This window comes from Triticum aestivum, chromosome 5B (assembly GCF_018294505.1).
Source record: "Triticum aestivum cultivar Chinese Spring chromosome 5B, IWGSC CS RefSeq v2.1, whole genome shotgun sequence".
NCBI lineage: Eukaryota > Viridiplantae > Streptophyta > Magnoliopsida > Poales > Poaceae > Triticum > Triticum aestivum.
In genome coordinates, this window is record NC_057807.1 from 330,819,376 (window position 1) to 330,845,526 (window position 26,151).

The following is a 26,151-nucleotide window of genomic DNA, read 5'->3' on the forward strand; positions in this document are numbered from 1 at the left end:
GTTGGTTGAATAGATGAATCTGAGATTGTGTGATGCATATCGTATAATCATGCCCACAGATACTTGAGGTGACAATGGAGTATCTAGGTGACATTAGGGTTTTGATTGATTTGTGTCTTAAGGTGTTATTCTAGTATGAACATTATGATAGATCGAACGAAAAGAATAGCTTCATGTTATTTTACTACGGACTCTTGAATAGATAGAACAGAAAGGATAACTTTGAGGTGGTTTCGTACCCTACCATAATCTCTTCGTTTGTTCTACGCTATTAGTGTCTTTGGAGTGACTCTTTGTTGCATGTTGAGGGATTGTTATGTGATCCAATTATGTTATTATTGTTGAGAGAAATTGCACTAGTGAAAGTATGAACCATATGCCTTGTTTCTACCATTGCAATACCGTTTACGCTCACTTTTATCATTAGTTACCTTGATGTTTTTATAATTTCAGATTACAAATACCTTTATCTACCATCCATATCGCACTTGTATCACCATCTCTTCACCAAACTAGTGCACCTATACAATTTACCATTGTATTGGGTGTGTTGGGGACACAAGAGACTCTTTGTTATTTGGTTGAAGGGTTGTTTGAGAGAGACCATCTTCATCCTACGCCTCCCACGGATTGATAAACATTAGGTCATCCACTTGAGGGAAATTTGCTACTGTCCTACAAACCTCTGCACTTGGAGGCCCAACAACGTCTACAAGAAGAAGGTTGTGTAGTAGACATCAAGCTCTTTTCTAGCGCCGTTGCCGGGGAGGTGAGTGCTTGAAGGTATATCTTTAGATCTTGCAATCGAATCTTTTTGTTTCTTGTTTTATCACTAGTTTAGTATATAAAAGAAAACTACAAAAAAATGGAATTGAGTTTGTCTCATACGCTTCATCTTTTTAATATCTTTCGTGAAAATGATGGGAAGGAAAATTGTGCTCAAGTGCTGGAAGAAGAAATCTATAAAATGTTTTGCACTAAATCTTTGAATGATGAGCATTATTGCAATGTTATTAGTATGAATTCTTTAAATACCCATGATGCTAATGATATGCAAATCCACGAGCTTGGGGAAACTATGTTTGATGAATATGATATTTTTCCCCCAAGTTTTGATGAGAATATTTATTATGATAAAGCATGCCTCCTATTTATGATGATTAAATTGATGAAAGTGGGTTTGGAAGAGTGTCAACTTTAGGTAGTATTGATCCCACTATTTTGTAGGATATTGAATCTTATTGTGATGAATATGAAAGTGGATTTGGAAGAGTGTTAACTTTATCTAGTGATGATTCCACTATTTCGGAAGAGGTTCCAATTGATTATGAGAACAAAGTTGCTATCTATGATGATTATTGTGATGACTTGTATGCTATTAAGAATAATGATAACCATGAAACTTGTCATCATGATTTTAGTTTTCAATTGGATTATGCCTCACATGATAATTATTTTTTTGAGTTTGCTCTCACTACCATTCCGAATGAGAAGAATTTTGCTTATGTGGAGAGTAGTAAATTTTCTATGCTTGTAGATCATGAAAAGAATGCTTTAGGTGCTGGTTATATTGTTAAATTCATTCATGATGCTACTGAAAATTATTATGGGGGAGGAACATATGCTTGTAGGAATTGCAATAATATCAAGTTTCCTCTCTATGTGTTGAAATTTTTGAAGCTATGCTTGTTTTACCTTCCTATGCTAGTTGATTATTGTTCCCATAAGTTGTTTGCTCACAAAATCCCTATGCATAGGAAGTGGATTAGACTTAAATGTGCTAGTCATATTCTTCATGATGCTTTCTTTATGTTTCAATTCTAATCTTTTATGTGAGCATCATTTCATCATGCCTAGCTAGGGGCGTTAAACGATAGCGCTTGTTGGGAGGCAACCCAACTTATTTTTGTTCCTTGATTTTTGTTCCTGTTTAGTAATAAATAATTCATCCAGCCTATGGTTAGATGTGGTTTTATGTTTTAATTAGTTATTTTGCCAAGTAGAACCTTTGGTAAGACTTGGGTGAAGTCTTTATGATCTTGATGTAAAAAACAACAGAAACTTTAGCGCTCGCGAGATTAGCTGCCATTTTTCACTGGAGAGTGATTTTAGGTTGATTCGTTTTGAAGATGATTAATATACGAATTCCTCAGGTCCACCAATTTAGTTCAGAATTTTTGGAGTTACATAAGTATTCTAATGATACAGATTACTACAGACTGTTCTGTTTTTGACAGATTCTGTTTTCTATGTGTTGTTTGCTTATTTTGATGAATCTATGAGTAGTATCGGAGGGTATGAACCATGGAGAAGTTGGAATACAGTATATATTACACCAATATGAATTTGTAATGAGTTCATAACAGCACCTAAGTGGTGGTTTTATTTTCTTATACTAACGGAGCTTACGAGTTTTGTGTTGAATTTTGTGTTGTGGAGTTTTCAAGTTTTGGGTGAAGATTCGATGGACTATGGAATAATGAGTGGAAAAGGCCCAAGCTTGGGGATGCCCAAGGCACCCCAAGGTGATATTCAAGGACAACCAAGAGCCTAAGCTTGGGGATGCCCCGGAAGGCATCCCCTCTTTCGTCTTCGTTCATCGGTAACTTTACTTGGAGCTATATTTTTATTCACCACATGATATGTGTTTTGCTTGGAGCATCATTTTATTTTGTTAGTATTTGCTTTATGTTATTTATATTAATCTTTTTCATCTTTATTTTCAATAAAAATGTCAAGGATAGCGTTTACCATGCTTATTTTGCTAGTATACATATTGCTGTTTGAAAACAGAAAGTTTACCGCTGTTGCAAAAGTTCCCTAGAAAAGTCAGACAATGGTATAATGTTGAATCTTTTTTGCATAATGAGCTCTGATAAATATTCTACAGCATAGTATTTTTCTTATAATTTTTGGAGTTAGGGAATTATGATGAATCTTGCATTCTTTACAGACTATACTGTTTTGGCATATTGCTGTTATGTTTACATTGGTTGCATATGTTTTCTTGTTTAATGATTCTATTTTAGGATAGTAGTATTAAATGTGCAGAGACATTTAGTATGCAATGCTGAATAATAATTTTTGTGATTTGTTACAGTAGAAAATAATAAGGTTTTGCATTGTTTTATACTAACTTATCTCACGAGTTCTTATTGAGTTTGGTGTGAATCAAGCTTTCGAGATTCGGGAAACCGTGACATGAAAGGAACTAAGGAGACACAAAATCTCAAGCTTGGGGATTCCCAAGGCACCCCAATATAATATTTAAAGAAGACTCAAGCATCTAAGCTTGGGGATGCCCCGGTAGGCATCCCACCTTTCTTCTTCAACAACTATCGGTTAGTATCGGTTGAACCTAAGTTTTTGCTTCTTCACATGAGTCATGCTATCCTTGCAATGCCATTTTATTTTGTTTTGCTTGATGTTTGAATAAAATACCAAGATCTTAAATTCTTAAATGAGAGAGAGTCTTCATATAGCTACATAATTATTTAACTACCCATTGATCTTCACTTATATCTTGTTGGAGTAGTTTGTCATTTACTCGTGTGCTTCACTTATATCCTATGAGTAAATGGTTGAATAAGTTGAATGTCATAAATCCGAAATTATATATGTCTCATTTGCTTATCCCATGGGGAGTAATGACTTCACATCTAAGAAGTAGAGGTTGTAAATTTATTGAAGGTTAGCAAGCCTTGTATTGGTCATTTGAACAATTCATGAAAGCATATTGAAGGTAGAGAGATTTCACATATAAATATACTATCTTAGACATCTTTTATAATTGTGAGCACTCATTAAGTATGACATGCTAAAGAGTTGATGTTGGACAAGGAAGACAATGTAATGGGTTATGTTTTCTCACATCTTAGTTAAAGTATATTGTCATGGATCATTCAAACATGTTGAGCTTGCCTTTCCCCCTCATGCTAGCCAAAATTCCTTGCACCAAGTAGAGATACTACTTGTGCTTCCAAATATCCTTAAACCCAGTTTTTGCCATGAGAGTCTATCATACCTACCTATGGATTGAGTAAGATCCTTCAAGTAAGTTGTCATCGGTGCATGCAATAAAAATTGCTCTCTAAATATGTATGACTTGTTATTGTGAAGAAAATAAGCTTTATACGATCTTGTTATGGAAGCAATAAAAGCGACAGACTTCATAATAAAGGTCCATATACAAGTGGCAATATAAAGTGACGTTCTTTTGCATTAAGATTTTGTGCATCCAACCATAAAAGCGCATGACAACCTCTGCTTCCCTCTGCGAAGGGCCTATCTTTTACTTTATGTCTTTTACTTTATGCAAGAGTCAAGGTGATCTTCACCTTTCCCTTTTTCATTTTATCCTTTGGCAAGCACCTCGTGTTGGAAAGATCCTGATATATATATATCCAATTGGATGTAAGTTAGCATGAACTATTATTGCTGACATCACCCAAAGGTAACTATTATTGCTGACATCACCCAAAGGTGAATATGTTGGGAGGCAACACTATAAGCCCCTATCTTTCTTAGTGTCCGATTAAAACTTCATAACCATAAGTATTGCGTGAGTGTTAGTAATTGTAGAAGACTATATGATAGTTGAATATGTGGAGTTTGCTAAATCAAAGCTCTGACATAGACCCTTCCTGAAAATAAGATGAATTGCAATTGTTTGATGACTAAGAATGAAGTTTGCTAGTTTTCAAGAAAGTTTATGGTCTATGCTTTTACATGTGAATAGCTTGTTACTTGATCGTGAGAAGTTTTATGAGATGAACTACTGTTATGACATATAAACATGCTAGAAAAGGTGATTGAAATTATCATTGATCAAACGTGTGCACCTGCTAGCATTCACACTTCATAAATTCTTTTTTTTATCATTTACCTACTCGAGGACGAGCAGGAATTAAGCTTGGGGATGCTGATACGTCTCCAACGTATCTATAATTTATGAAGCATTCATGCTATTTTATTATCTGTTTGGGATGATTATGGGCTTTATTATACACTTTTATATTACTTTTGGGACTAACCTATTAACCGGAGGCCCATCCCATATTGCTGTTTTCTTGCCTATTTCAGTGTTTCGAAGAAAAGAATATCAAACGGAGTCCAAACGGAATGAAACCTTCGGGAGCGTTATTTTTGGAACGAACATGATCCGGGAGACTTGGAGTACAAGCCAGGGAACCTTCGAGGAGGCCAGGAGATAGGAGGGCGCGCCCATCCCCCCAGGCGTGCCCCCTGTCTCGTGGGCCCCTCGAGCATCCTATGACCGACTTCTTTCGCCTATATATTCCCATATACCCTGAAAACATCAAAACAAAAGATAGATCGGGAGTTCCGCCGCCGCAAGCCTCTGTATCCACCAAAACCCAATCGGGACCCTGTTCCGGCACCCTGCCGGAGGGGGGACCCATCACCGGTGGCCATCTTCATCATCCCGGTGCTCTCCATGACGAGGAGGGAGTAGTTCACCCTCGGGGCTGAGGGTATGTACCGATAGCTATGTGTTTGATATCTCTCTCTCTCTCTCTCGTGTTCTCTCTATGGCACGATCTTGATCTATCGCAAGCTTTGCTATTATAGTTGGATCTTATGATGTTTCTCCCCCTCTACTCTCTTGTAATGGATTGAGTTTTCCCTTAGAAGTTATCTTATCGGATTGAATCTTTAAGGATTTGAGAACACTTGATGTATGTCTTGCCGTGCTTATCTGTGGTGACAATGGGATATTCACGTGATCTACTTGATGTATGTTTTGGTGATCAACTTGCGGGTTCCATGAACCTATGCATAGTGGTTGGCACATGTTTTCGTCTTGACTCTCTGGTAGAAACTTTGGGGCACTCTTTGAAGTACTTTGTGTTGGTTGAATAGATGAATCTGAGATTCTGTGATGCATATCGTATAATCATGCCCACGGATACTTGAGGTGACAATGGAGTATCTAGGTGACATTAGGGTTTTGATTGATTTGTGTCTTAAGGTGTTATTCTAATATGAACTCTATGATAGATCGAACGGAAAGAATAGCTTCATGTTATTTTACTACGGACTCTTGAATAGATAGAACAGAAAGGATAACTTTGAGGTGGTTTCGTACCCTACCATAATCTCTTCGTTTGTTCTCCGCTATTAGTGTCTTTGTCGTGACTCTTTGTTGCATGTTGAGGGATTGTTATGTGATCGAATTATGTTATTATTGTTGAGAGAACTTGCACTAGTGAAAGTATGAACCCTATGCCTTGTTTCCTACCATTGCAATACCGTTTACGCTCACTTTTATCATTAGTTACCTTGATGTTATTATAATTTCAGATTACAAGTACCTTTATCTACCATCCGTATTGCAGTTGTATCACCATCTCTTCACCAAACTAGTGCACCTATACAATTTACCATTGTATTGGGTGTGTTGGGGACACAAGAGACTCTTTGTTATTTGGTTGCAGGGTTGTTTGAGAGAGACCATCTTTATCCTACGCCTCCCACGGATTGATAAACCGTAGGTCATCCACTTGAGGGAAATTTGCTACTGTCCTACAAACCTCTGCACTTGGAGGCCCAACAACGTCTACAAGAAGAAGGTTGTGTAGTAGACATCAGTAAGCACAAGAGCCGGGTAACCCAACTATTGACCAAAGACATGATTCGGAGCCGATGCATATAATGCTATAAGTTTAGGGTGCCGAACTATACTGTAACAGTGTTCGGACTTTATTGCCGTATTGCGGGGCGCGATGGAGCCCCTGGTGAAGTAATACGTACCAGAGTGTACGGGTGCAACAAGTAATAAATACAAAGACAAGGAAAGAATCAAATAATAAGCTGACGCCATAAATATTGAGCCGCAAACTATTTTCCATTATAATTTGATTGATACGTCAAGGCGTATTTGTACAAGCAATGCGATAAGCAAATAAGGCTATTTGACATGCCAAGACCAAGAGCGAGCTGTGTGCGGGTATGTAAAACAAGTATAAAGATCGTTAGCAAAGACCACTTGGGGATTCCTTTGTACGTCAAAGCTCCTTGCCTCCTTGGTGTATCCGTCCCGTGATGGGTCTGATGATGAGGTTATCAGAGAAAGCCTCGAGAAGAGAAAAACCTGAAAGAAAGAGAAATAGTGAAGGAATGCAGATCCAGAGGCGGTTGAGCAGCATTGTGGACCGCGGTCTAGTTGTGCCTATGTCCCTACCCATGGTACTTTAAGTGCGTAGTTATGTATGCGCGGCACAAATTTCATCGCTCGATTGGGACTGGGATGGAGGCCAAATTGCTAGTTGAGCTCTGGACGAGCTGGACGGTCCTGTTGCAGAGTAGTTCGGACTCACTTGACGGTGTCTGGGGGCTTTACTGCCAAATTGAGGTTCTGCCTAAGAAGGCTACTCGGTATGGAGGGAGCGCTCCGTATTTCCATTGACTGTTATAACGCCACGAGGTCCAGGCATCTTGAGCTTGAGATAGGCATAGTTCAGCACCGCATTGAATCGAGAAAATGCGGTTCGTCCGAGCAGTGCATGATAACCACTGCGTAAGGGGACGATATCGAAGATTAACTCTTCGCTTCAGAAATTATTCGGGGATCCGAAGACCACTTCCAGTGTGATTGAGCCTGTACAACAGGCCTCTACACCTGGTATGACACCTTTAAAGGTGGTTTTGGTGGGCTTGATCCTTGAGGGATCGATACCCATTTTGCGCACTATATCCTGATAAAGCAGGTTCAGGCTGCTGCCACCATCCATGAGGACTCGCGTGAGGTGGAATCTGTCAATAATTGGGTCAAGGATCAGTGCGGCTGAACCGCCATGACGGATACTGGTCGGATGGTCCCTGCGATCGAAGGTTATCGGACAGGAGGACCATAGGTTGAATTTTGGGGCGACTGGCTCCATCGTGTAGACGTCCCTGAGTGCACGCTTGCGCTCCTTCTTGGGGATATGGGTGGCGTATATCTTGTTCACTGTTTTAACTTGGGGGGAAATTTCTTCTGTCCCCCTGAGTTCGGTGGTCGGGGTTCCTCGTCATCGTCCTTGCTTTGCAACCCTTTCTCCTTATTCTCGGCATTTAACTTGCCGGCCTATTTGAAAACCCACCATTCCTGTTGGTATGATTGGCTGGTTTATACGGAGTGCCATGGATTTGGCATGGTCGATCGAGTATGCGGTCCAGACTGGACGGTCCCGGATTGTTCCTTTTAAATGGCTTCTTCCGCTGACCGGACTTAGAGCTGCTGAACCCGGCATTGACCGCCATGTCTTTGGTACTATCACCGTTGTTTCGACGCTTATGTCTATTGCGTCAGGGCTTGCCGTTGCTGTTTTTGGCTTCATAAGTGCTAGATTCGCTTGTATTGTTGTTGCTACAGGCTAGCCAGCTGTCTTCGCCCGCACAGAAGCGGGTCATGAGTGCCGTAAGGGCTGACATGGACTTCTATTTTTCCTGGTAGAGGTGTCTGGCCAGTCATTCGTCGCGGATGCTGTGCTTAAAGGCCGCTAGGGCTTCGGTGTCCGGACAGTCGATGATCTGGTTCTTTTTAGTTAGGAACCGAGTCCATAGTTTTCTGGCTAATTTTCCGGGCTATTGGGTTATGTGACTTAGGTCATCGACATCCGGAGGTCGGACATATGTTCCATGGAAGTTATCGAGGAAGGCGTCCTCCAATTCTTCCCAGCTGCCAATAGAGTTTTCGGGCAGACTGTTTAACCAGTATCTAGTTGGTCCCTTAAGTTTGAGCGGGAGGTATTTGATGGCGTGAAGATCGTCGCCGTGGGCCATATGAATGTGGAGAAGAAAATCCTCAATCCACACTGCGGGGTCTGTTGTGCCATCATATGATTTGATGTTTACGGGTTTAAACCCTTCTGGGAAATCATGTCCCATTACTTCGTCAGTGGAGCAAAGGGGGTGTGCGGCACCTCTATATCGTGCCAAGTCGTGACATAGCTCGGATGGAGCTTGTCTGCGGTTTTCAGCCCAGACGTGGTTATGTTTGTCACGTTCAGCCAGATGGCCGTCATCGCGCGTCGAGGCACGCCCCCGTGATCCATAGATTGATCTTGTCTGACCTGCTCTCTTTTCCAAATCGTGTCGCAGGTCGTGTGTATATCCCCGAGCTGTTATATTTCTGTTTGTTCGGCGAGGCAATGTGGGCTGGTGTTCGGCTTGAGGTGTCGCTTTGTCCTGGCCACGTGGTGGTCGGTCAGCCGTATTGTACCTTGGTAGCACGGGCTCGAGTGCCTCGTCATCGAACTGTGGTAGTAGTTTGCGCTTCGGGTAGCTTTTGGTTGGGCGCTCGAGGCCGTATTCCTCGGCTGCTAGGACATTAGTCCATCTTTCATTGAGCAGGTCTTGATGAGCTTGAAGCTGCTGATGCTTCTTTTTCAGGCTTCTTGCAGTGGCAATTAGCCGACGCTTAAAGCGTTCCTGTTCGGCAGGCTCTCCAGGCACGATGAAATCTTCATCACCGAGGCTAACCTCGTCCTCGGAGAGCGGAAGGTAGTTTCTATCCTCCGAGTCTTCGTTCATGGCCTGTTCGCCAAGGCTGACTCGCCCATCATCCCGTTCCTCCTGTTAGGAGGTTGGCTCAACGGGGTCCTCATTGTTTTCAGCACTGTCCAAAGTGTTGTCCTCTTCTGTGACGGTATTGCTTTTTTTACTACGACATGGCTTAGAGCGGCGCCGCTGACATCGGCGCTTCGGCTGTATCTCAGGAGGTTTATCCTCGACTAGATTTTCAATGTTATCGACATTTTCTTTGGGTGTATCCACCATGTATATATCGTACGAGGAGGTGGCTGTCCAACGCCCTATAGGCAGTGGTTCTTGCTCCTCTATGGCATCGTCGTCCATACCGTCGATGTCTTCGGAGTCGTAATCAAGCATGTCAGTTAAGTCATCGACAGTGGTTACAAAGTGGGTGGTGGGTGGGAAACGAAGTTCTTCGTCGTCCTCTTCCCATTCGAACTGGACATAATTCGGCCGAGAATCCCCTGACAAGGAGAGGGATTTCAATGAATTTAACACGTCGCCAAAAGGCGAGTGCTGGAAGATGTCTGCGGAGCTAAACTCCAAAACCGGTGCCCAACTAGGTTTAATGGGCGTGGATGCACGCGGTCTGGAATCCATGGCCGGAGACGAGTCCGGGGTTCTGGTGACACAAGCCCCGGTCGACGCTGGGTCTGTGTGTGGCTCGAGCGCCGCTGTGTTTGTGTCCTCCATGGCAGGGTTAAGCTTCCCGTCTTCTGACGACGCAGTCTGCTCTGGCTTTAGGGACAGGGCGATCACATGTGCTATCTCCTACGTGTGGCCCGATGAAAGATCTAGGTCATGTTCATCGTGGTAGCCGGGAACAGCCGTCATGGGCTCGAATCCATCGAAGATGAAGCCTCCACGGATATCGGCCAGAAAATTCAGGCTTCCAAATCTGACCCGATGGCCAGGGGCGTGGCTCTCGATCTGCCCTAGATGGCCAAGTGAGTTGGCCCGCAGTGCAAGGCCGCTGAATACGAAGATCTGTCCCGGGAAGAAGATCTCCCCCTGGACCACATTGTTGTAGATGATTGATGGAGCCATCAAGCCTATCTTCGACGACACAGTGGAACTCTCAATGAAAGCACCAATGTCAGTGTCAAAACCGGCGGATCTCGGGTAGGGGGTCCCAAACTGTGCGTCTAAGGCTAATGGTAATAGGAGGCGGGGGGCACGATGTTTACCCAGGTTCAAGCCCTCTCTATGGAGGTAATACCCTACTTCCTGCTTGATTGATCTTGATGAATATGAGTATTACAAGAGTTGATCTATCACGAGATCGTAATGGCTAAACCCTAGACCTATGAGATTATGATTGTGACTCTAACCCTAGAAGTCTAAGCCCTCCGGTTTATATAGACACCAGAGGGGACTAGGGTTGTACAAAGTCGGTTACAGAGAAAGGAATTTACATATCCGAATCGCCAAGCTTGCCTTCCACACAAAGGAGAGTCCCATCCGGACACGGGACGAAGTCTTCTGTCTTGTATCTTCATAGTCCAACAGTCCGGCCAAAGTACATAGTCCGGCTGTCCAAGGACCCATTAGTCCAGGACTCCCTCAGTGGGCACAACCCACCTGGGCGCGCCTGGCATGCCAGGCGCGCCCTGGTGTATCGTGCCCACCAGGGTCACTTTCCTGGAAGTTTCTTATTTTCCTAATTTTTTAAATATTCCAAAACTGCAAAAACACATTTTCGGATTTTTCGGAGTTCATTTACTTACCGTATCATGTACCTCCCTTTTTTCATGATTCTGGAGTGTTCTAGAAGGTTTCCTTTATGTGTTCTTCTAGTGTCAAAGTTTGGATAATATTGCTTTCAACATTAATGGGTGTACTTGAGATATTGTGTTTTATTCATTGCCCATTGACAACCTTCGGGTTAGTACCTTCAGCGTTATTTATTTTGATTGCTCCGGACCGATAGACCTCCTTGATGACATAGGGTCCTTCCCATTTGGAGAGGAGTTTTCCTGCAAAGAATCTGAAACGAGAGTTGTACAAAAGAACATATTCTCCAACTTTGAACTCATGCTTTTGGATTCTTTTGTCATGCCATCTTTTAACTCTTTCTTTGAATAACTTTGCATTTTCATAAGCCTGGGTTCTCCATTCATCTAATGAACTAGTATCAAATAGCCTCTTTTCACCAGCAAGTTTGAAATTATAATTGAGTTCTTTAATTGCCCAATGCTTTATGTTCTAACTCAAGAGGCAAATGACAAGCTTTTCCATACACCATTTTATATGGAGACATACCCTTATGATTTTTATAAGCTGTTCTATAAGCCCAAAGTGCATCATCTAATTTTTTAGACCAATTCTTCCGGGACCTATTAACAGTCTTTTGTAAGATTAGTTTTATTTCCCTATTGCTAAGTTCAACTTGACCACTAGACTGAGGATGATAAGGTGATGCAATTCTATGGTTAACATCATACTTAGCAAGCATTTTACGGCAAGCACCATGAATAAAGTGTGAACCACCATCAGTCATTAAATATCCAGGGACTCCAAACCTCGGAAAAATAACTTCCTTAAGTATTTTAATAGAGGTGTTGTGATCAGCACTACTGGTTGGAATAGCTTCTACCCACTTAGTGACATAATCAACAGGAACCAAAATATGTGTATACCCATTAGAGGAAGGAAAAGGTCCCATGAAATCAAATCCCCAAACATCAAATGGTTCAACAGCAAGTGAATAATTCACAGGCATTTCTTGACAACCGATATTACCTATTCTTTGGCATTCATCACAAGACGAGACAAACTTACGGGCATCTTTGAAGAGAGTAGGCCAATAAAAACAAGATTGCAATACCTTATGAGCGGTTCTGTCTCCCGTGTGATGTCCTCCATAAGCTTCAGACTGACATTTCCATAGGATTTGTTCCTGTTCATGCTTAGGTGCACAACGTCTAATAATACCATCTACTCCTTTATAAAGATGTGGGTCATCCCAAAAGTAATGTCTTAAATCATTGAAGATTTTTTTATTTTATTGGTATGTGATGAAGGAAATATGCCCTAGAGGCAATAATAAAGTTATTATTTATTTCCTTAATTCATGATAAATGTTTATTATTCATGCTAGAATTGTATTAACCGGAAACTTAGTACATGTGTGAATACATAGACAAAACATATAGTCCCTAGTATGCCTCTACATGACTAGCTCGTTAATCAAAGATGGTTATGTTTCCTAACCATAGACATGTGTTGTCATTTGATGAACGGGATCACATCATTAGGATAACGATGTGATGGACATGACCCATCCGTTAGCTTAGCATTATGATTGTGTCAGTTTCATTGCTACTGCTTTCTTCATGACTTATACAAGTTCCTCAGACTATGAGATTATGCAACTCCCGAATACCGGAGGAATATTTTGTGTGCTACCAAATGTCACAACGTAAATGGGTGATTATAAAGGTGCTCTACAGGTGTCTCCGAAGGTGTTTGTTGGGTTGGCATATATCGAGATTAGGATTTGTCAGTCTGTGTTTCGGAGATGTATCTCTGGGCCCTCTCGGTAATACTCATCACTATAAGCATTGCAAGCATTGTGACTAATGAGTTAGTTGCGGTATGAAGTATTACAGAACGAGTAAAGAGACTTGCCAGTAACGAGATTGAGCTAGGTATGATGATACCGACGATCAAATCTCGGGCAAGTAACATACCGATGACAAAGGGAACAACGTATGTTGTTATGCAGTTTGACCAATAAAGATCTTCGTAGAATATGTAGGAACCAATATGAGCATCCAGGTTCCGCTATTGGTTATTGACCGGAGACGTGTCTTGGTCATGTCTACATAGTTCTTGAACCCGTAGGGTCCGCACGCTTAACGTTCGATGACGATTGGTATTATGAGTTTATGTGATATGATGTACCGAAGATTGTTCGGAGTCCCGGATGTGATCACGGACATGATGAGGAGTCTCGACTTCATTATCGGACACCGGAAGTGTTCGAGAGAAGTTTCGGATAAAACCAGAGTGCCGAAGGGTTATCGGAACCCCCTGGGGAACTAATGGGCCTTGATGGGCCTTAGTGGAGAGAGAGAGGGGCGGCCAGGGCAGGCCGCATGCCCCTCCACCTTGAGTCCGAATAGGACAAGGAAGGGGGCGTGACGCCCCCTGTCCTTCCCCCTCTCCCTCTCCTTCCTTCCCCTCTCTCCCTTTAGGTGGAAACAAACTAGGACTTGGAGTCCTAGTAGGATTCCCCTCTTGGGGGCGCCCCAAGGAGGGTCGGCCGACCTCCCCCTTGCTCCTTTATATACGGGGGCAGGGGGCACCCTAGAACACACAAGTTGATTGTTTTAGCCGTGTGCGGTGCCCCCCTCCATAGATTTCCACCTCGGTCATATCGTCGTAGTGCTTAGGCGAAGCCCTGCGCCGGTAACTTCATCATCACCGTCGCCACACCGTCGTGCTGACGAAACTCTCCCTCAACCTCAGCTGGATCTAGAGTTCGTGGGACGTCACCGAGCTGAACATGTGCAGATCGCGGAGGTGCCATATCTTCGGTGCTAGGATCGGTCGGATCGTGAAGACGTACGACTACATCAATCGCGTTGTCATAACGCTTCGGCTTTCGGTCTACGAGGGTACGTGGACACACTCTCCCCTCTCGTTGCTATGTGTCTCCTAGATAGATCTTGCGTGATCGTATGATTTTTTTTAAATTACCGTGTTCCCCAACATGTGAAGCTAGGTGGTATGTATTTAGCAACAATATAATTAGCATAGTCAGCATACCAAGGTGTACTATTAGAAACATTTATTGCAGCTAATTGTTCATTAGGAAAGCTATCATTAATAGGTTGTCGGTCATCAAGAATATTTTCAGGCATAGACAAATTATCAGCTACGGGGTTCTCTGCTCCTTTCCTATCAGTGATATGCAAATCAAATTCTTGTAGCAGAAGAACCCACCTAATGAGTCTAGGTTTAGCATCTTTATTTCCCATAAGATATTTTATAGCAGCATGATCGGTGTGAACAATTACTTTAGAATCAACAATGTAAGATTTGAATTTATCACAAGCAAACACCACTGCTAAGAATTACTTTTCGGTAGTAGCATAGTTTCATTGAGCACTGTCTAGAGTTTTACTAGCATAATGAATAACATTCGGTTTCTTATCAACTCTTTGTCCTAGGACAACACCAACAACATAATCACGAGCATCACACATAATCTCAAAAGGCAAGTTCCAATCAGGTGGTTGAATAACAGGTGCAGTAATTAAGGCTTTGTTTAGTGTTTCAAAGGCTTCCAAACAATCATCATCAAACACAAAGGGAATATCCTTTTGCAAAAGATTCGTAAGAGGCCTAGAAATTTTAGAGAAGTCTTTGATAAACCTCCTATAGAAACCAGCATGACCAAGGAAACTACGAATACCTTTGATATCTTTAGGACATGGCATTTTCTCAATTGCATCAACCTTGGCTTTGTCCACCTCAATGCCTCTTTCAGAAATTTTATGGCCCACAACAATACCTTCATTAACCATAAAGTGGCACTTCTCCAATTCAAGACAAGATTTGTTTGCTCACATCTCTGCAAAACTCGATCAAGATTGCTTAAACAATCATCAAAACACTTCCCATAAACAGAAAAGTCATCCATGAAAACCTCAACAATCTTTTCACAAAAATCGGAGAATATAGCAGTCATACATCTTTGAAAGGTAGCAGGTGCATTACATAAACCAAAAGGCATACGTCTATAAGCAAAAGTTCCAAAAGAACAAGTAAAAGTGGTCTTTTCTTGATCAGGTTGTAAAACAAGTATTTGTGAAAAAACATAATATCCATCAATGAAGCAAAAATGTGTGTGCTTAGATAATGTTTCTAACATTTGATCAATAAAAAAGCAAAGGGTAATGATCTTTTCTGGTTGCTTTATTTAATTTTCTATAATCAATTACCATCCTATAGCCTACTAAACTTGGAAAAACTAAATTCATGGGATTCATCACCAAAGCTAACACCGACAGTTTGTTTCTCACAATCTATTTTGGCATTGCCGGTGTTCAGGAAAGGTCTACCAAAAATAATGGGACAAAAGTCATCTTGTGGGGAGCTAAGAACAAGAAAATTAGTAGGGTATTTTATTTTCCCACACAAGACTTTAACATCTCTAAGAATCCCAATTGGTGATATAGTATCTCTATTAACAAGTTTAATAGTGACATCTATGCCTTCTATTTCAGCAGGCGCTATTTCATCCTTAATTTCTTTATATAAGGAAAAAGGAATAGCACTCACACTAGCACCTAGGTCACATAACCCATGATAACAGCGATCTCCTATCTTAACTGAGACAACATGCATGCCAACAACTGGTCTATGTTTATCCTTTTTATCAGGTTTGGCAATTCTAGAAGCTTCATCATAGAAGTAAATAGCATGCCCATCAATATTATCAACTAAGAGATCTTTAACCATAGCAACACTAGGTTCAACTCTGATTTGTTCAGATAGTTTGGGTGTTCTAACATAACTTTTGTTAACCACAGTTGAAACTTTAGCATGTTCCTTCATCCTAACAGGGAAAGGTGGTTTTTCAATATAAGCGGTGGGAACAGCTGGATCAACATTGTAAATAATAGTTTCTTCTTTACCTTTTACCGGTTCTTTAACTTCTTCTTTAATTGGTGGATGATCTTTAAACCACTTCTCCTCGGGGAGATCAACATGAGTAGCAAAATATTCACAAAAGGAAACTACTATCTCAGAGTCAAGTCCATATTTAATGCTAAACTTTTGAAAAGCATCGGTATTCATAAAAGATTTAACACAATCAAACTTAGGTTCAATACCTGACTCTTTACCTTCGTCGAGTTCCCAATCTTTAGAGTTGCGTTTAATTATTTCTAAAATATCTCACCGGAATTCAACAGTCTTCTTCATAAAAAGAACCAGTACAAGAAGTATCGAGCATGGATTGATCATTACGAGAAAGTCGAGCATAAAAATTCTGAATAATAATTTCTCTTGAGAGCTCATGATTGGGGCATGAATATAACATTGACTTAAGCCTCCCCAAGCTAGAGCGATACTTTCTCCTTCACGAGGCCAAAAATTATATATATAATTCCGATCACAATGAACTAGATGCATAGGATAATTTTTTTGATGAAATTCCAATTTCAACCGATTCCAGTTCCAAGACCCAATATCATCGCATAGCCTATATCATGTCAATGTTTTTCCCTTCAAAGATAAAGGGAAAACATTCTTCTTAGCTTCATTTCCGGGCAAACCTGCAAGCTTAAACAATCCACAAATTTCATCCACATATATAGAGTGCATATCAGGATGTTCAGTTCCATCTCCTGCATAAGGATTAGCTAGCAGTTGTTCTAACATACCCGAAGGAATTTCATATTCAATATTTTCAGTAGGTGCAGTAGGTTGAGGGGCAACTAATTGTGGTTCCGGTTGAGGTGAAGATACCCCGAACAAACCCCTCAAAGGATTGTTTTCCATAGCAGCAAGTGACAATAAATTTCAACACGTAGTAATAATGTTTCCTTACCAATTTCCACTTACCAAGAGTGCTTCACTTCCCGACAATGGTGCCAGATAATAGCCTTGATGAACCACAAGTATATGGGGTCAATTGTAGCCCTTTCTATAAGTAAGAGTGTCTGACCCAACGAGGAGCAGAAGGAAATGTCAAGTGGTTTTCAACAAGGTAATGTCTGCAAGTGCTAACATTGTAAGTAGCAGAGTAGTTTGATAGCAAGATAATTTGTAACGAGCAAGTAAAGATAGTAGTAACAAAAGTGCATAAAGGTAGCCCAATCCTTTTGAGGCAAAGGACAAGCCAAAGCGGTCTCTTATGATAAGCAAAGTGTTCTTGAGGGTACACGGGAATTTCATCTAATCACTTTCATCATGTTGGCTTAATTCGTGTTCACTACTTTGATAATTTGATATGTGGGTGGACCGGTGCTTAGGTGTTGTTCTTACTTGAACAAACCTCCTACTTATGATTAACCCTCTCGCAAGCATCCGCAACTACGAGAAAAGTATTAAGAATAAATTCTAACCATAGTATTAAACTTCTGGATCCAATCGGTCCCTTAGGGAATAGCGCATAAACTGGGGTTTAAGCTTCTGTCACTCTCGCAACCCACCATCTAATAACTACTCCACAATGCATTACCTTAGGCCCAAATATGGTGAAGTGTCATGTAGTCGACGTTCACATGACACCACTAAGAGAATGACAACATACATATCATCAAAATATCGAACACATATCAAGTTCACATGATTACTTGCAACATGATTTCTCCCGTGACCTCAAGAACGAAAGTAACTACTCACAAATGATAATCATGCTTAGGATCATAGGGGTATTAAATAGCATAATGGATCTGAACATATAATCTTCCACCAAATAAACCATATAGTAATCAACTACAAGATGTAATCAACACTACTACTCACCCACAAGCACCAATCTATAGTTTTGGTACAAAGATTGAACACAAGAGATGAACTAGGGTTTGAGAGGAGTTGGTGCTGTTGAAGATGTTGATGAATATAGCCCTCCCAAAATGGGAGAGTTGTTGGTGATGATGATGACGATGATTTCCCCCTCCGAGAGGGAAGTTCCCCCGGCGGAATCACTCCGTCGGAGGGCAAAAGTGCTCCTACCCAAGTTCCGCCTTGAGGCGGCGGCGCTTCGTCCCGAAAGTCCTCTCCTTATTTTTTTCTAGGTCAAAATGACTTATATACCAGAAGAGGGGCACCAGAAGTGGGACGAGGAGGGCAACACCCACCAGGGCGCGCCTGGGCCTCCTGGCACGCCCAAGTGGGTTGTGCCCACCTGGTGGCCCCCCTCTGGTACTTATTTGCTCTAATAATTCTTAAGTATTCCATAAAAAATCCTCGGGAAGTTTTAGCTCATTTGGAGTTGTGCAGAATAGGTAGCTTGACGTAGCTTTTTCAGGTCTAGATTTCCAACTGCCAGAATTATCCCCCTTTGTGTATATCTTGCATATTATGAGAGAAAAGGCATTAGAATTACTCCAAAAAGCATTATTTTACAATAAAACAACATAAATAACGGTAAGAAAACAAGATGCAAAATGGACGTATCATGTGTGGAAGTGTTTGTTAGTTTGTGCAGGTGCATCTATTGGGGACTTGTGTCTTCCTCCTACTAGATTGATGCCTTGGTTCTTAACTGGGGGAAATACTTATCTCTACTTTGCTGCATCACCCTTTCCTCTTCAATGGAAAAATCAACGCAAGCTCAAGAAGTAGCATACCCCACTACCGCTATCTTCTCAGTAGCCCAGAGTTTGAAGCGATAGTAGGACAGTAGTAGAGTGGTAGTACCGCTTATGCGGTACTTCCACGTCTTATACTGCATGCACCTCCACTTATATTTAGCTCTATACTCCTTTTCCTCTTTGCGGTAGTAGAGCGGTAGTAGCAGGTGGTAGTACTGCTTCAGGTGGTACTTCCATTCCACCCACCTATACCACCGATATTCCACCGGGCTCTATGACACCAAGCGATAGTACCGCTGGTGTGGATGGTAGTACCACTCCGGCGGCACTACCGCTCCTGTTTTCACTATCTCATAGGCTCCAGCTGCAACTACCGCCTCTAACGGTAGTACCGCTCCCCTAAGTGGTAGTACCGCTTGAGTGCGACTTTGAGGCAGATAACAATTGGATTTGCCCCCACTATATATAGGTGTCTAGCTACTTCCCCAAGAAGACCACCTATTTTTTTCCCAAGCTCCATTGTTGCCAGAAGCTCCATTTTCACCCGATCTCCCTCCCTAGCCATCAAAACTTGTTGTTGCTCTAGGGTTTGCTTGAGAGGGCCTCGATCTACACTTCCACCAAGAGATATTTGATTCTGCTCGCACTAATCCCTTGCGGATCTTGTTACTCTTGGGTGTTTGGGCACCCTAGATGGAAGAGGTCACCTCGAATCCACAATCCATTGTGGTGAAGCTTTGGGTGGTGTTGGGAACCTCCAATTAAGTTGTTAAGAGAGCTCCAACCTTTTTGTAAATGTTCGGTCGCCGCCCAAGGGCACCACTAGTGGAATCACAACAGCTTGCATTGTGTGAGGGTGTGAGGAGAATACAATGGCCCTAGTGGCTTCTTGGGGAGTATTGTGCCTCCACACGGCTCCAACAGAGACATACTCCACCTAAAGGGAAAGAACTTTGGTAACACATCCTCGTCTCCATCGACTCCACTTGTGGTTATCTCTTACCTTTACTTTGTACAAGCTAATATTGTGTTGTATCATTACTTGTTTGTGTTGTTGTTGAGCTCATCATATAGGTTGTCCACCTAGTTGCATATCTAGATAACCTATTTGTTGCTAACCCTACTTTGATTAAAAGAGCTAAAAAATTGGTAGTTGCCTATTCACCCCCCCTCTAGTCAATCATATCGATCCTTTCACATGGTATGTCTTGTTGCCTATACATTTACACGTTAGGGCTATGAGCTGTACGACTATTGAGGTGTGAGATATGACAGTGAATTCTTCATTAAAAATGGAGGCGACAGTACATGGTGACTTAAGTTTGATGGTGCCCATTAGCACAATGTTTCGAGCGCTGGAGTAAAAGCTCTAGGTCTAACATGCACTGGTTGATATCTAGCAATACTGGTGTGCCACATCACTTCTTTGTTGGAGGCTTAGTTTGGAGTTTGCTCAGACTTCCTCTCGAAATAGCCTTTCGCCCTGCTTTATAAATAAAGCAACAATCGAACAAAGTACATGGACGAACGATACAAAACGGTGAGGTAGCCCTCTTACAAAGCTGATCCTGAGATACCCGACATAGGTAGAATGCATGTGACTATGCTACTGGCAACACACACCGGATGAACTAAAAACACCCACGCTACGACCTAGCACACCTAGGCTCCACGATAACGCCCCCGAGAGGAGGAACGACGCAGAGCGCCGCCGCCGCTGAGTCCACTGGACAAAGGCCTTCACCTCGAACCGTGACACGGAGAGAAGAACCACAATGACGTCTTCAAGAAGAATGCGGAACCCACGGGTGTTGCCGTCGTTGGCGCCAAGGCATGGAGCTTTCGCTTGGCAACTCACCCATGCCACTACGAGGCAGCCAGGAGGAGCATGACGATGTCAGATCCCAGATCCGAATCAGGACGTCGCCCCTCCAGGAGAGAGAGCACGTCCGAGCTACCCGCCGCACCACCTCCTGTTGCCCCCACAACCCGGGAGTGGAGCCACCATCATCACAATGATGCTCGCTGAAGAGCAACCATGCAAACCGCCATCTGGATTGTGGGGGCAACGGTAGGAAGAGCGACGACACTACATCAACTCCTAACCCGGCATCAGTCCCCGAGATTGAGTAGGCGCCTCCACCATAGGAGGCACCAACACATGCGTCCCCTGCCAATCCCCGATGGACTGTGGGGGACATGGCTCCGAGACTGCCGACGAGCCTGTCCCGAGTCCATGGCCAGACAAGCTCACACGACGCCATGTTCGTGGTCACCGACATCGATCCGTGCATCGACGCATCAGTATCACGACCACCACCATCGATCACAGTACCCGCGAAGGGAGCACGAGCATCCTTGCGAGCACATCCCGGGCCAATCCTAACCTCTCCTACTCGAAGCACATGCTTCGATCCACTCTCGGCCCCGATCTGACCTGCCTGAGCATGAACCCTAGATCCGGCCCATCGCCAAAACGCGTGCAGTCGACACCGTCGGCGCCCGCCCAGCCCCGCACACCATCGGAACAGATCTACAAGAAGAAGGCCAACACCGCCACCCCGCGCTGCCTGAAGAAGCCTGGCTGCCGCGCCGCCACAACCACGTCACACACGGTCCACCGCCCTGCACAGGTGCGGCCTAGGATGAGCCCGCACGCGAGGCAGTGCACCACTAGCATAAGCCACCTACCTGCGCCGCGTGCCGGCCAGATCTGGCCACCACGTCGAGGCGCGCACCACCGCCCGCAGCCCTCCATGCAACGCCACGCCCGCTTAGAAGTTGCGCTCCGCCATGCCGCAGCGCCCCGCGCCTATACCCGACGAAAAGGCCCACGTCGCCCTATCTCGTCGGGGGGAGATTAAGCCCTGCCGCAGCCGACGCCGGTCGGGCTTCGCCTGGCCGTGCCCCCTGGCGGCGGCGAGGGAGGAGGGGAAACTTGCGATGGGGATCTATAAGCCCTCCTCGGCCGCCCCGCGGGTGGCGGCGTAGGAGAGGGTAGGGTTCGGGGGCTCCCTGCTTGTTAGTTATTCAGGATATGTGATGGAGCTAGTAGCTAGCTGTGGATCCGCTCAGACTTCCTCTTCGGGGCGAAAACCTAAGACTTAGCTTTGCGGGTGGATGTGGCCATGGCCTTGCTCTCGCATCGTACCCTTATTTGAAGGCATAATTGTGGAAGCACTTTTCACACGATCTGTGTGCTGCCATCGGTGGTGATTGACGTTGATGGTTGTTGGTGCATGTTTGATCTCGCTTCAATAGAACTTTTGGAGGTTTTTTTTTCTCTTTGTGTGTGTGCGGTTTTGTGTTGGTTATGCATCCTAATTTTATAGATGACATGTGTATATTCACGATGCTTTATATTTTCTTGATACGACATTGTGAGTTAATAAAAAATGTCCTTCTTGGAAAAAATGTTTTACGCAAATAATTAATAATCAATGCATTGTCTATTCTTAATAGAGTCAGGTTCTGTCACTCCGAGCTTGGGCGAAAGGCCACTATGTATGTATCGTCTTCCATGTTGTTCTACTGCTTGGTCCAGTTTCTTCAACTCTCTAAACTGGTGGTGATGCCGATGTTGCTTCAGCGATTTATGAATCTCTTCTCAAGGTGTCGGTGGTTATTGCGGTCTTTAAATCCTGGTACGACGAGAGTGTTTGCAGGTGTCTCTTTCCTTTACTGTTGGTTCAATATAATTTTTAATCTTTGACCGGCGGCGTATAATCGGAGAAAGAAGAAGACTAATATGCTTTTCAATGTAACTTTATATTTTACGGACCGTTCTACATCTAGTTGTCTATCCATTATACTGACTTTTGTTTTCCTCAATATTAAGTTGATCTAAGATGTCCTTTGACGAGATTCTGGGAGTCATCTTGGGTGGAGGGGATGAGGCCCAAAGACATTGCACCAAAAAAATTCGAGATCTCGTGGAAAAAGGGGACCACGGTGGACAAGGCTTTGAGGGATAATGCTTGGGTTAATCACATCGATACCCAGCATGGGATGACGCTTGCTCACATTCAACAATTTGCCACTCTATGGGAAAAGCTAGCCAATGTCAACATACAACCTGGAGTTCGTGATTCTATCATCTGGAAGCTCACTAATGACGGGACTTACACTGCATCGTCGGCTTACAAGACCCAATTCGCTAGACATCTACGCTCACCCTTGCAGGATATGGTTCGGAAGGTTTGGTCACCCTCCAAATGCAATTTTTTTGCTTGGTTGGTCACTCAAAACAGGATTTGGACAGCGGATAGACTTCAGCGTAGAGGATGGCCCAATTGCGATCAATACCCTCTTTGTAGCCAAGTGCAGGAATCGGCGGCCCACCTCCTTTTCAAGTGCCGGTTCGCAACTCGCATATGGAAGGAGGTGTTCTCATGGCTGGATCTTCAAGTTGACACAAAGAATTGGCATATTTTCACCACGGTTAAAGCTTGGTGACAAGGAATCATCAACATTGCTCATCAAAGAAAGGCTCTCTCATCGTTGATCCACCTTGTTGGATGGGAGATTTGGAAAGAAAGGAACGCGCGCGTCTTTAAAAATAAAGCGGCACCGCTGGCCGTGATTGTTAACCTTATTAAGGAGGGGGCAGCGCTTTGACTATTGCGGGTGCCAGGCATTTGTGTAATCTAATGCCGCGAGAGTATTTAGTTAGCATTTGTGCCGCTTGAGTGGCGTGTATCTCACAAACTTCTTTCTTAATCAATGAAAATGGCAAGTCTTTTGCCTTGTTTCAAAAAAAAAACCTTAGCTGGAGTGTGGCTATCTCAGATCTGACCTGGTAAAGATGCATATTTTCTACCAATGCACAAGATTGCATTCCTTTATACTACCCGTACAATTCGTCATTATTGTTCTACAGAAATTATAATATTTAATTGTTGGTGATTTGAGTTAGAGTTGGAGTTGACCAGTTGGTTTGCGGAATTGCGGAGTATCCTTCGCGAGACAAGTTTTTGTGGTGTCATTCCAGGATGAGTTCATTTAAACTGCCAACCCGGTTTATTTTTACTTTTTACAGGAAGCCCTCGGTTTATTTTTGTCGCGTTATTTCAGATTTGTTTAGCTAGGCAATTTGCGCTCACGGTGCGCGCTTGTTCAAATTTAGGTATCAAAAAACAGTATTATAGGCTGACAGTGCATGCCACTCCCATATATTACTTACAAAATTATCTGAATAAATAGTAACCAACCATTGCTACTGCGAAAAGGCATCAAGGGCGAAAGATAACACTACATGCACTTTGCGTTCTGCAAGTTAACAAACAGAAAAGCTTAGCCACTAGGGAGAAGATGGCATCTGCAAAAGACACAGCAAAAGTTTGATCGCCTATAAAATGTATCAGGATGTAGCTTTCAGTTTGCATTTTCATGTATGTATCACCTAATTTTATGATAAAATTAGGTTATATCTAAAGCGAAAAGGCATAATCCAGTCATGGTTAGCAGATGCCATGTAGTTCTAGAAAAGAAAAAGTTGCGCCTTTTTTCTAGAGCTATTCCATCAAGGTCGATGCCTTTCTCGTGTTGTTTCAGATCATCTTCATATCTACAAAAAGCAAAAATGAAAGTGACAGCGAGAAAGAGATCATAGATAAAAATGATGTTACTGGCAACATGGCAAGTGGATGGGCAGATCTGGCAAATTGCCATCTCTCCACTACATGCTTGCACAGAAGAAGAGCTCGTCCCTTGCGGAGGAAAAATTGCACTTCTTCCCGTTCTGCTTCATCAAAAATAGTTTACTTGTTTGATCGTGGCCTGAGAGTCCGAGACCCTACAATAATGTTACGGGTTAATGATTGAACTAAACAAACAAGGAGTGGTCAAGATGTGATCGACCAGACTAACAACTTGCATGCATATTATAATATAATTAGGGTCTCCTTTGCAACAGGGATATTTATTAGAAACAAAACAAAGCAAAGAAAGACAAAATGCGGGGCCTTCTTTAAGTTAATACACATATTAGGATAATTTCTTACTGTGTTTCCTATAAAACTCGCATAAAAATGCTTTAAAAGTTTCAATAATTATTTTCTTTGTTTTTCCTTCTTTTTCAAAAATTTGTACTGTGTTTAAAAAGAATAACCATAGACTTCCGACTCTTTGTACGTTCTATGCATTCTAGAAATCTTTTGAATAGGTACACTACCGCATTCCAGAGAGAGTCTTAAAGCGTTCACCAATAATTTTCATTTATATTAATTTATAGTATCCATTCAGAGAGATGAGAGCCTTAAAGGTTCACAAATACAATAATGAATAGTGTACCGGTCCAAAAGATTCCAAGCATATATTGTGAGTCCAAAGATAAACGTGAATTATTCTTCCGTAAAATAATTACGCGGTCCAAAAAGTTTACTTGAACTTGGAAAATAAGTTAGGCAACTAGGCAATAAGTCCCTTCATGAATTTTTTTTTATTCATACAAAATTCTACATTTTTTTTGTAGCATGACCACCGACAAATATTGTTGGCTAATAACTACATAAACTAATAAGGTAGCTCGTTTCAGAAACAATAAGATAGTGTTCAAGATGTGCTCAACTAACAACTTGCCTGCTAATCTTATCTCACTCTATGAAGATTTTAATTGGTAGTGGTGGTCTACTCATGCATATAATACTAACCATCAGATCTGCATCAAATGATAGTCCTTGATTCTATTTTATTTTCTTTATCTAGACACTTATAGATGTATCAATATTTTTAGCACTGTCTATAAGGTAATCTGCAAGAACAAATGCTAGTATTTTTCGTCTAAAAACTACAAGAACTTTGTTATTTGGAGCCATTGGGTTGACAACTAATCCAATTGAACTTGCATGATTGTTTCAAATCTTTCTACATATTTTGAGTAATCTTTTAACGAAATGTGTTGGGATCCCGTAGCAGCATCCCTAATTATTCATTATAAAATTATATAATTAAAGTTTCGAGTAGACAATGTACCCATCATCCAGAAAGATTCCAAGGATAAACCATGAAGCCATATTTGGTGTCATTGTTCTTCTTCCACTAGAATAAAATTAATATCTTTTTGGTAGCCGAAGGGCCAAATCATTCGCATTATGTATAGATCAGTAAGATGCTTTATGATACGATAAGCCGATAAGAACTCAACTAAGGAGTATAAATTCGAAGACTACATTCTGCAACTAGTTCTATCCTTGGCCATGAAGGTCTTAATGCAGCATGGACAAAGTGCAGAAAACAATTACATTGTTTGCTTATTATTATTATTATTATTATTATTATTATTATTATTATTATTATTATTATTATTATTATTATTATTATTATTGTTGTTGTTGTTGTTGTT